The sequence below is a fragment of the Orussus abietinus genome, unplaced genomic scaffold, assembly GCF_000612105.2.
Source record: "Orussus abietinus isolate OABI.00-Male unplaced genomic scaffold, Oabi_2.0 scaffold3, whole genome shotgun sequence".
NCBI classification, from domain to species: Eukaryota; Metazoa; Arthropoda; class Insecta; order Hymenoptera; family Orussidae; genus Orussus; species Orussus abietinus.
In genome coordinates this window covers 2,830,582-2,843,518 of record NW_019395984.1, presented here as the reverse complement: position 1 = coordinate 2,843,518, position 12,937 = coordinate 2,830,582, and positions in this window count along the sequence as shown.

The window sequence follows — 12,937 nt, the reverse complement described above, 5'->3', positions numbered from 1 at the left end:
TAGTTTACCAGATAGGGACGAGGGTGTCCCATCAGGACGAGTCGGCCCTGACGGTGGTCTTCGAGCAGCCATGCGTCCCGCCAGGCCGAAGTAAGCGTTGACAGCTGGCCCGAAGTTCCCGAGGGAGCGGATCCGGGACGCGCGGGATTCATGGGAGCTACGGATTCGGAAGTAAGTTTCCGGCTTCTTGGACAAGCCGGATGGAAAGTTTTGATTTAACAGGCCGACTCCCTCGATCCCTCGCCGCCACTCCGGGCCGCTCCCCGTTGCGGCTCTTCCGCGTTGTTCCGGATAAGAAAGCTCCCCGGACAAGGCTGGTCCTTTCTTCTCCGATCTCGAGACGATCCTTCCGGTCGACATCCTGCATCCCGGAAGCTGGCCCGCGAAAGTTCCCATCGACTTCTCTAAGGGATGGGAAAGCGACTCTATTAGGGTCGTCCTCGGCAACGAAATATTCCACGATTCTATTTTCCCCGGGGATGATGAGCCGAGCTCGAGGGTTTTAATCCTGGGGAAAAACTCAGAAATGAAAATTTTCTTCGTCTATCCATGATAGGTAGAGCTACTTTTCAGGGTCATCTCGGGCAGCGAAATATTGATGGATTTTATTTAACCCGAGGAAAGGGGTCTCCGGGGGTTCTATTCCGGGGACGAATTCCTCAGAATGTTAATTCACTTCGATTATTAATTGGTAGAGCTATTCTTTAGGGTCCTCTTCGGCAACGGAGTGTTTCTCGATTTTATTTAGCTCGGGGAAAGTGGACTCACTTTGGGGGTTTTATCCAACGGAAGAACTCCCCGGAGGAGTCGTTTCGAGGGCAGTTTGTCGGGGTTCGCTCCTCCACTTCCAGGGCTAACGAGTCCGGGGTTCGGTTTCTTGTTCGCCCGGGAACGCCCGAGTTGTCTTCGGCGAACAAAATACTTCTCGCCGGGTGAACTAATGGGTTCCCTGTCTCCGGGCGGATTTTTTTGCTCGGCCAACTTCTCGACGCGGACTTGGAGCCAGGGTTGCTCCCGTTTCGAGGGCCCGTCAAGTTGGATCCAGGTTCTGGCTTCCAGGGGCACCCGATTCCTAGGGGATTCCAGGAGCTTGACGTGGAGAGCGTCATAACAGTTCGCCGGCCAATTAGGTTAATTCCCCACTCATCGGCCCGTCTTCGTAACTGTTACCGACAACCCGGAGAGCAGCACAGCATCCGATTGTACCCTCGCCCCTTCCCCGTGAACTCTGACTACCAGCTGAGAGATCTACCAAATTACGATAAATAAATATTAAATAAAAAGTGAAGAAAATTGAAGGGCTCCCTAGAGCCGACGCGACCAATCATCTAGCCAGGCATCATCCAGAGATCATCGAGATATCATCTCGGGATCGCCGTTCCTACTTGTTGGGGTCTCGATCACGACTCCAGGAAATCTTATTTGGCGGAAGTGCGGGAAGATGAAGTCGTGGGCGGGAGATGCACGGCGATGATACGGCTAACGCTGCTGAAATTGCTAGCGAGGCAATGGAGGACACGCTCCTCCGGCGAGGGTACATCCTCGGGAGTAATTGTCTGGTAAGAAAGATGCAAGAGGGCGGGAGGAGGCCGGACAGGGAGAGCGAGAGGGAGGGAAGATGGAGAAAGGCGAGAAAGCCCGACCAGGATGGAGCGAGAGACCGAGGGAGGTGTAATAATGTCCTTCCTCTTCTCGCGTACTTCAGTTAGCCTCCCATTATGGACCAGAAACGTACTGCTGCCTTGGGATCACTGGCTCCTCCTCTTCTCTCCCGGCAACCCCGGGGCATTCCTCTGGTCCCTCTCTTTCGGAGCCAGGAAATGCCGGCCGTTTCCTGGGAACGGCCTTAATAACGTCATTAGACGCATTACGAATCCCTAATCTGGACCCAGGGCGGAAACTCCTCATTGTTCTCCGCGCGCACCTCCAAACGATTTGTTACCCAAAAGAACCCGCGTCGTCTTCTCGAGGTCGTTTCCGTTACTTCCACCTTTCCGGTCTCTTGGTTTATTTCTCTTTTCCCCTTTCCTCGGTACCTCACCCTCGCCCAGTTTGCACGTTGGGAAGTGATCGGACCCGTTAAACTTTGCCCCTCCAACTGCGTTGTCTGCGTTACCCATCGGGTGCACCATCCCGGTTAGATTAGTACCCGCTCGAAGACGATCCACTCTAATCAGACATCCCTTGGAAGCACCTTATCCAGGGCCTCCGACCACCCCAACTTCGCCGAGAGTTTTGCAGGTTTGAGCCGGGGGAAACACTCCTGCACGATGGAACTGCCTAATGGAAACCCCTTCTGCGCCAGGAAGACGTAGATCCCCGGATGCACGACCGCTGAAACGCAGGGGTTTCGTTAAACGCAACCTCGTCCTCGCAGCCCCGTTATCAGGCCGATCCGTGACAAGCGTCGCCTCGACTTAACTTCCGGAACTTCGATAACCGCGGCAACTACCCAATCTATCATCCCGGCAAATTGGCAACTCCGGGAAAGGTTACCACCTCGAGTGGAGTGCCGTAAGCAACTCCTGGGGCATCGGCGAGCTAACGGGGGGTTAAGTACCGAGGAGAAAAAGTTGGACGCGCGTAAGAGAGGCATGCGATTACACCCCGTGGACGAAAGGGTGGGTTGCGTGATTCGAATGTAATCGGCCTAATTGGAACGATTGTCGTTCCCTTAGTCGTTCTCGGAAATGCTGAAATTCCTGGTACCGACTTTCCGGTACGTAGTAGGTGCAAATTATCTTGAGGAGCTTTTTTTAAATTATCGCACGCGTAGTTGAAGAAGCGGGGTGGGTACTATTTTCAAGGTATTCAAGGAAAACTTCTACATTTAGATTTCGGAGTAGGTGCGCAGGAGGTACGAGGTACCTCGAGTCCACCTCGGCTCGTTAACCCTCGGTCACTATAAAATTCGTAATTAGGGAGCCCGGTGTATTTCGCGTAACTTCCGGCTCGTAAACCCTGTTTAAACGGCCAGCGAAGATCAGTGGCGGGGCACTTTGGCCCCTCAACTCTGATATCTGCGGTAACTACTTGATCTACCATCCCGGTGGATTACTAGCCAAGCAAAGACGATCCGCTCTAATCAGGCCCCTGATGGAGTTCGGTGAACAACTCGAGCGAGCCCCGAACTCCGGAGTACTCGCGGGAAAAGTAGAAACGTGTAAGTGGAAAAGCCAAGGAGGGATCGGACGTCCCTCCTTAGGTACGTAGGGATTACGGCTGGGAAAGTTGGCGATTTTTCGCGCAGTCGAAATCGCCGAGACGGGGTCCGCATTTAAGGCCGTTCCGAGAGAACCCGAAGAGCACCTCCCTAACTCTCCCCCTCGGTAACCGACATCCTTGTCCACCGACGGCGATGTTCCACTTCGACAAGCCCCGACCCAAAGAGCCCGGCAAACGAACTTCTTGACGTGCAAATAAGTGCTACAAATGCGCATACAAAGCGCGAAACATGGGCATGCTGATTGCGCGGCGGTCTCTTCAGGAAGCCCCACGCGCCGTTCGGGAACCTCGTTACGGTGTTCCCAGAAGAGGCGCCAAGATTTATGGGGGACCACGAAGAGTACCGCAAGACTCCCAGTGATTCCTGTTACCGGGAGAAATTCCGAGAAAAATTTCGGATCCTTCCCGAGGGAGTATTTGGGGCCCCTTCGATCCTCGAGATGAATCCTCGGCATCTCTCACTTTTGCGAGATCAAGACCAAGATGAGGACGGAAGATCCGGACCAAGAGCATGCTTTTCCGGCTCTGGGGTCTCGGATTTGTCCGTCGCTACCTTCAAGGCCTGGGATGGGGTCCAGGAATGCTGGGGATTTATCGATACTTGGGATTTCTTCCGGAAGGGGGAGGTCCAGGAGAGTTACGTGAACCGAGAACCCGATGTATCGGGGAGTCCCGGCTAACTATTAATGAAACTCCCCCTTGGAGTAATTGCTTTATTGATACGTACGAACCGGGGGCGATTTTTCTCAATATTTCCCGGCCAGGGGGAAAGGGGGGCTTATTTATAGACCGGCTATCGGGGAGACATAAGTTTGTCAGGGTGCGGAGAGCTTCGCAGGGCACTTTGATATAACGCCGAGCCGGAGAAGCCCGGAATCACGAGGGACGACGAGGGAACTCCCGTTGGAAAGTTCTCCGTGAACTTCGAGACCCCAATCTAATACCTTTCCACCCCCCCACCTGCCCCTCGGAGACCCCGAAGAGCCGCCGGAGGAAGTCCCGACGCCGCGCTGTCTGGCTTCTTCCCGCGCGGACATGACTAAGCGCCGGCGATTCCAGGATTTCCGACCCTGGAGAAACCTGGTTTCCTCCAGGCCGCGAAAAATGGCGCCTGTTTGTACGCTCCTGTCCACCGGGAACCCCGAACGCCGCCGATTGATGGAGATTCATCGCGTCTCTGAAGGAGGCTGGACCCTCGAGAGGCTGCTTCGGAGATGAGTCCGGACCTGATGGAGGGATGACAGTCGTTACCCTCGAAGAAAAAGGACCGAGACATATATTTCTACATTTGTCCAAGGAATGGGTGCTCTAGAAGTAGGTACTCGAGGTGCTTGCCGAAGAAGACAGCGAAGAGACGCTCGGAGCTCCCGGGCGGACGGATCCCTTCCGGTGACCATGAGGCAAATCTCGACCTCCCATGGCGTTCAAATAGAGACTAATGACTCGATGACTTCGGGGAAGCGTTTTCTTCCGAGGTTGGCTGACTCCCAGATCACCAGGTATCGATCGGGATGAGGCACTGACACCGAATCCATCGCGATCGATCATCGATCGCGACTCGATTAGTCCGTATCAGGATGTATCGGTACTTATCGATGAAACGGTTCAACAACCTTAAATGCGATCACTGGAAAGGAATTGTTGGGGACTTCTTCGGGTACTTAGAGAACTTCGTCGATCGTTCTATTCATTTAATTTAATTTATCTATAGATCCTTTTATTTCGTGGATATTTTTCATTTGAGCGAAATCAGGTTCAGGTTTGTTAGTTAATGGCCTTCTTCGGGTACCGGTTACACGCGACCCTGATGACATATCGCGTTCCACCGGACAATGGGATCGGGATGGAACCAGGTCGCGGTAAATGATTCATGATGAGGTGAAGAATGCCGTAAGGAGGGCGCAGCAGTGGATAACGAGTCATGGCTGGATTGCATAATAATAACGAGTCCATGTATCTTGGCCGGTAGCTACCGGGAGGCGGGATTACTCGGGACAGTAGCTACCAGGCTGGCAGCAGGCGGGTAATAACTTATCAGATCAATTACAGTTATTACTTTATTCCGCCTCGGTGCTCTTGAACTTTATGTTGCGCTGAGCTAAGCGAACCGTTTCTGTCGTTCCCTCCAACCCACCCCGTGTAATTCAACCCCCTCCGGCCCGGCGTCGCCATTTTACCCTCCCTGTAGCTCTTTTGCCCTCGCCGACATTACTTTCCACATTATTCCCGCGATTCGCACCTCACGCTCGCAAACGTCCCTCTAACTTCGGCTGACTGCCAGGTGGAAACGGTCCTGCTTCCTCCCGGGGATAGAATCATTTACTCGAAGAACGTTGAAATCCCGACCTCCAGGAATGACTAAATTATCCCGGCACTCGGGAAATCCTTTAACAAGAATTTTAAATATTTCTCAACCCTCCGTGCGCAACCCTTTACACGAGATTCATGGAAATTGCTAGTAACGTAATTATATACAATTTTATCAAAATCCTGGGAGATCAATAATTTATCGATCAATTAAAATTCTTCTCATTTCGTTCGACTAATAGGTGGAAACGAGTCTGTTTCCTCCCGAGGGTGATTAAACCACTGACTCGCGCAAATTCGGCCGGCATTTCGAAATCCAGATCTCCCGAAATTACGAAACAATTCCATCGGCCTGAAAATCAATTCCGAAAATGAGAAAAATCGTCCGTATGTAATTTTGGATCCCTCTTCGCGGTGTTTCGAGTAATCGCGACTCGTCGTCCGGTAGCTCGCCTTGCAGCGATTCCGTAGCGGAAAACGCGCTTAATCAAGTGGCACTCTTAAAACCCGACACATTTCCGTGATAAAGTCGCGAGTCTTTCATTTAACGGTTGACCTGTATTCACATCAGCGGGTACGACATTGCAGTGGTATCTCCCCGCAAAGCGCATACACGCGAATGATGCACAATGATGCACTTGTGCACGCGCGTGCATAAAGGGCCGGTCCGATTTCGGGATTCGCGGTTTCCCGACCATCGTTCGAAGCCCTGCCCGGCCGTTTCGGCTCTCGCATTAATATATTGAAGGAGCTTTCCGCTCCGGCGTGTTACATCAAAAACAAACGAGTCATTAAGGCCGATTTATATTTCCATTAGGGGCTTCCGAAAGTGGAGTTGCGTCGGCCCTTGCAATTCCCACTCTGGCCGGTTTTCGAGCACCGCTTGACCCGCTAATTTTGACAAATCGCGGCTTCTCGTAGTGCATTGTCATTTCTGGATATTCCACGGAAATCCGGTTAAACGGTAATTAAAAGGAAAAAGTTTCACGAGTCAGGTGACTGGAAAACTGGGTGGGCAAAAGGGGAAACAGGACGAAGAGGACATTATGTCGGGGAGTGTTCTTTCATTTAATGTTGATTAATCTCGATGGGTTATCGCTCTCCATTAATTTCTAGCAACACCCGGGCTAATCGTTTTGACGTTAAGAATTTTCGTATGACGTATCGATTGCGTGGTGGAGGATTTTACAAGTCTGGTGATGGGGCGCTTGGATGTTCCTCGGTGATCAGGGACCAGGTGGAGAACGTCCTCTTCGGGGTGCCGCCCCATCCTCTTCCCCCGTGCTCCCGAAGGCGCGAAACGGCAAGTTAGTTCTTACTTTCCGGGATTTATCACCGTTGTGTAATCCAACCAGAAAACACCTAATCATTTCCCCCCTTTCCCCGCGTCCGTCTGGCCGGGCCCTCCTCCGGCTCTTTCCCCCGGCCCACCGGGCTTAATTGTTATAAATTGCCCGGTTCGGTTTGCGAAATGATTTACCGCCGCTGACGCATAAATCGTAACGGAGATTCCTGCGCCGGGGGAGTAATTTACGGGAAGAGGCACCGAGTCCCGTGGGATCCGCGCCCGATGATCACCCTTGATCCTGGACCGGCCTCTCTTGCGCTTCCCATTTATTTTTCTCCTCTTTCGATCCCCGCCGTGTATTTCGGGGTCTTATCGGCGAGCCCTTATCGCCGATCTCCGCGACATAGAGGACGATCGAGCTAGCCTGATTTGTAAGAAAAATTACGGTTTATTCGTATTAATTTGCCGGAATTCGTTCGGCGAATTCCTGCAGCCTGAATTCCGGGAGGCGCTGAAAACATCCCGCGGAAAGGCTACGGATTCACTTTGCGGGTGAATCCTGGTTCCGGTGGAGGACTCCACGGGGCCCGGGTGGGGGACGGAGGTCGAGGTTAATCCCGAAGATGTCTGGCATGATTCCCGGATGGAGGTTTATTGCGTCGTAACGCGGCCGCGGAAGGCGGGACCCGAAACCAACCTCGACGCAACGGGGAGGCTCGCATCTGATTTCGGCCCGGAGTCCGTGGGATAACTTTTCGTCCAGGAATTTTGCACCACCGTCCGACCTGCAGATTTCAATCCGAGGTACTCGAAAACGTGACTACACGCATATTCCGTGCCAAAACCCCGATAATCTAGGTACCATGAACTGAAAATAATTTACTAATAACTGTTTCCACGTTGGGTTAAAATTAGATTCGTGAAATTAGAATTGCAGATTATATGATAATTCATTTGGTATGAGGTGATACGAGGTAGAGTCACGTGTTACAGTGGAGGTCTTTTCTTAGACCTCAAACATGGCGAATATTTCGACCGAGGTAGACGTGACCACCGTAATGCCTCTTCAAACCATCGAAGTCACGCCCCAAATTGGCTAGCAGGGGTCCAAGATGCGGTGGGCTCCCCGGGGAATCCGGAGTCCCGGATTCCCAGGCACGTCGATCGGAGGAGGATCCCCGGGATCGGGAGACACCTTCCCGGAGCCGCGAATAACTCTTACCCCCAGTAGGGCTAATCTGCGGCGACCTCCGATACCGTTCCCGATACCGACCCCATCGGTGGTCCTGCTGGCCAAGCGGATTTCCAGGACGCGGATTCCCGAAGGAGGTCCCTATTGATAGGGGGGGGGGCCGATAGAGGTGGGTTCCTTGGGCTCTATCGAGAGGGGAACCCGCGACTATCGGGATCCCCAGGGATCGGAAAGGATCCCAAGGCTCGGCAGGGAAGTTTCCGGCTCCGGTTCGGAGTTTCGCGGGAAATATCGAGCCGGCCTCGCGGAATGACTCGGGAAACGGGCGGGACAGGGTGACTCGTTCCTTTCGCCGGATACGACGGTAATTGGACGGGAAACGAAGCGAGCCGGGTCTGGGAGGTTAGGGAGGCTAACGGAGGAGCCACTCGTTAAGGACCGGACGAGGGATCGATCGGGACGCGACGCGATCTCTTCGAGTGTCTTCGATTTAAGGGCCGCCAAGGCCGGGCTAACTTCGTTAAGTGCCGTCTCGGCCTCCAAGATTTCGCGACGCCGATAACGCCCTATCACCGGCGTCGCCGTGTCCTTTTTGTCCCCGCGGTTTCCGTTCCCGGGGTCGCCGATAGATACCCCGCAATTTCCAGCGATTTTCCCTCGACTGCCGCGATTTCTTGCGATTTACTCGATTCCTGGAAACAGGACCTAAGGTAGGATTTCCGCCCCCCTGGCTTCCTAAGGTGGAAGTTACGCAGAAATGAGAGCTCTACGTAATACCGAGTCGTTACTATCCCATGGATTCTGATCCTCTCATGGGAGGTGCCCTTTGTTTCGTGGCCCCCTCGATACCTGAAAATACAAGGAGAGGATGGACCTTTTCCTATTTTTCTTCTTTTTTTTCTTCACATTGCCGTGGAAATTTATTGGCTCGTTCTTGAGGGTGCCCTACGATTCCTTTTTTAATGGAATCCTGCGAGTGGGGTAGAGAATTTTTGTTCGCCCTTTTCTGTTAGCCGTTGGAAACGCCGTAAAAGCGGAAGCTGCACTTTTTCGGGAATTAGATGTGTAGTTATTGTTGGATTTTCGGAGGCGTCGGGGTTCGACCCGAAAGAGCTCGTCCGGCCCCGGAGTTCCATCAAATCTTCCGGGCGATTTTGCCCTCCCCCAGCCCCCCCTCGTGGTTTTCAATTCCCGCCACATACGACGAAAGCTTTTTCACATATTTGACCAATCTGCGGTCCCCATGGCTCCTGGTCTTTTTTTGATTCGCTAATGGAACGCGGGCAGCGCGCGCAAGCCTCCCTCGCGGCTGACTCTAATATCGATTCTCGCAGTCAACCTCGCGAATTAGCCGATCGCCGACCGGGGAACCCCGCTGACGGTGACGTCCTTGACAACTTTGCAAATCCGACCACCAGTCCAATTGAAAGTCTGTTTTCCCTCCACCCTTTCTGCCGATAAAATCCTCACGAGGAATCCAAAGGTTGCGAAGTCAATGGTGTTCACTAGCTGTATCTAAAATTCCCATTAATCTCCAGATTAATAAATATTCTCAAATTTATCGGGAAATAATTGACAGCTCGTCAACTAGGACGATTTCATTCTCGGGCTAGAGTTCCGTGATCTGGAGCGATCGATCCCTTGGATCGGTACCGATACTTCGATTAAACGGAGGTTCACCACCTCTACTTATAATTCCCATGATTCGATAGAATCCTAAATTCTGAAATTTATTGGAAAACAATCGACAGCTCATGGAACGGGTCGACACATTTTCATTGCGGTCTCGAGCTGGATTTCCGCGAATCGGAGCGGTTTTGCGTTCGTAGACGTAATCCGGAGCGATCGATCCCCTAATGGATCAATCGGGGCCCGGAGTGATATCGACCAGCGGCGACCCGCGAGTTATCGCCGACAAAGCCGACCGCTATTGGTATCGCCGATAGTTCCGCAATCGTCGCCGTCACGACGGCCGCGATGCTCCGCGATTGATAACGCGCGCAATTATGGAGAGTGTGGAGTTATCGGCGCGAAAGTCGGCATTATTCCCGGCGTCGCGGCGCCCGGACTTTTCGTGTTCCGTGCAATTACTCGTCGTGTATGCACACGACTCGAATGAGTCACTGTGCATCCCTCGACGAGGTGCCTATCGGATAGGTACACGTCGTGCAATTAAAAGGGTCTTTTCCCCGATTGACGAAGCGCGCCGATACCGACTGACAGGATCCGATCAGCTGATCGCAGATCCTATCTCGGATGATAACTCGGTTTCGCCATTAGAGGAATTGTTCGCGGATATCGCGAAAAGCTCCCCTTTACATATCTACCCGGGGAGTCATGAGCACTAAAACACGTAGGACGGCATAAAAATAAATAAATAAACATTTAATATTTATCGTCAAGAGGTACCACCAGGACTGGTGGAGGAACAGGTGTCAAGGGTATCGTAGAAAGGGTTGGTTACATTTCGGAAGGGAAATTTCTTGAAATGGGAATTTTGAACCCTGGACATTTTTCGGGGCATCTGAGAAATATGACGTGAAAGCTCAGTTTGGGAACTTTGGGGAAACTAACGTTGAAGTTGAGGGGCATTTGTATAAAATTTATGCCGGGACGCACCCTCTCCCTCGGGAATCCGCTAGGAGCGGTATAAATAAGTCTCGGGCGAGGGGCAGCATAACGTATGCTATTATGTTAATAGGGACCTTAAACAATAACTCGGAGTGCCCTAATAAATTTTGATCGCCACGTCGCGATATCGGCAGACCCGTGTAATATTCAAATTATGATGCCGCCCTTGGCGACCGCGACTGCTCGGCGAGCGAGAAAGGGGACAATGCCGAAGAACGAGCCATCGAGAGAGAGAGAGAGAGAACGAGAGAGGGAGGGAATTATTACGGGTTTACAACTTCGATTCACAATGTAACGCTTTCCTAACTGTAATGGATACGCGGATTAAGGGCGGTCCCGAACTAGGGTCCCCGTCGATCGTTACATCGTATACATTGTTCTCGGATAACTTACGGTAATGGCGAAAGACGAGCAAATTGGTTCCTCTTCGAGGTCAAACTGGAATTCCGTGGAAGACAAACCCCCTCCGTCGAATAGACAGCCGGCAATTAATCGGAATAAAAATGAATTTTCCGATCAGCTGATCGAGGGTGGCCAGAGAGTGCGACTGGTCCTGAGTCGATTTAATCAGGAAAAGAAATTCGGTTCCGTTCTCCAGCTCTTCGAGGGGTTCATTCCGAAGGTCCTCTTCGATGCCGGCTCCAGTTTTCAGCAACCGGAAATTTAATTTAATTTAATTTCCGGATTTTTACTTTTATTGCCCGGTCTTTTACGGACCGCGCGAGATGCAATGCATGCCCGATGGCGCCGTGCTCATGTAACATTTATGGTGTCGGATCGGAGTCAGGTCATATGATCACGTGTATCGCAGGAATTACTCAACCTTTATGTCAAATCTCGCATTCATGGTTCGTACGTCGTTATCACGGTCAGATAGCGTACATTTTACGGCCAGCGCTGTTGTGCATGTCTCGAATGCATTCTTGGCGTACGTTTGAATGCAATCTGTTGTAAATCATACTACCGGGCCCGTTGTGCACTTGCCGAGTGCGCTTTCTGCCGCTAATTAACTCTGGTATTACTGCCGATCTGCCGACGGAGATGTACCGAGGGCATAATGGCACTCGGGGGGCTAATTTACGGTTGCAATAAAATTTTTATCCGACCATCTTGGACGCGCGTTTAACGGCCGAGAGAAACGCTTTCCGGCGAATTCGAGACGTTTTAGTTACACTTTATTTCACATCGAGTGCCGGCTGTCACGCGATTAGAGGCGACGGGAATCCAGGATACGAAAATCGAGAAGAAAATTCGACGCAAAGGACTCCGGTGGGAGCAGAAATTTGCGCCCTCGGTCGGCCGTCTCGCGCGTAAAATCAAATTGTCTATATATGTATTTCATTTCAATTTCGGCCCGTCAAGCGTAATTCCGCGTTGATAAACGCGCCCGGACCGTCCTCCTCTTTACCGCCCACGGATTACGTACATTACCAGAATCACGGTGGTATTCCCTTCGCGAACATTTATTCACTTTGTAGCTCGTGCCGGGCTCTCCTGTTAGTCCGATAATCCGATATTGCTCCGGTACGGTGCTAAAACATAAATACCTGCCGTATGTACGCATAACTGTAGGATATCCCTGGCCAGTCCCGAACCTTGCCGTGAAAACCCCCTTGTCCCCAGGGTGGTTTCAAAAGCAAACAGCTTCCCAGGGATACCATCTCTTCCGCTCTAGTGGTCTCCGCTGGGTCTTTCCGCCGTTCCTCGATGCTTCTTCCGGAACGAAAACGGAAAATGGCTGCGGAATTACCAAGGCCTCCACGAATCAACTAGGCATCCCCGAAAAGCACCCATAAACGCGCCATCACTGACCTCACCCATGAACACCGCAAATCCCCGGAAAATAAATTCCAGGGTGGAGAATTTTGAAAATGGGGAATTTTTAATCGAGTACCTAGGCTGAGGGATGGAACGGGGTTAAATATGGCAGTCGTGATACGTTTCTTATACAGAGATTTCCGTGTCTCTTCAGGGTCCTCTCCAGCCTTTCCACCCTTTCGGTTCCTCGTTCCCCTTCGTGTCTCCCCGGCCATCGGTCTTCCCGCTCATGAAATATCTAGCGGCGGCGTCTTCGTGAGCTTTTAACCCTTCATTTACTGATGGGATTTCAGGGCAGAGGGGATTGCTGCCCCGTTTTCGAGGCACCGAATCAGACCTCCGCAGAAAATTGCCCTTTCGGTTGGCCCCGGAATTACGGATGCAATATTAAACGGCGACGGGAAAATAAGACGTATCGCTCGGTCTCCCCAATTCCCGGCTATCCCCGTTCCCGAGGGAATTATTCAGCCGACAAT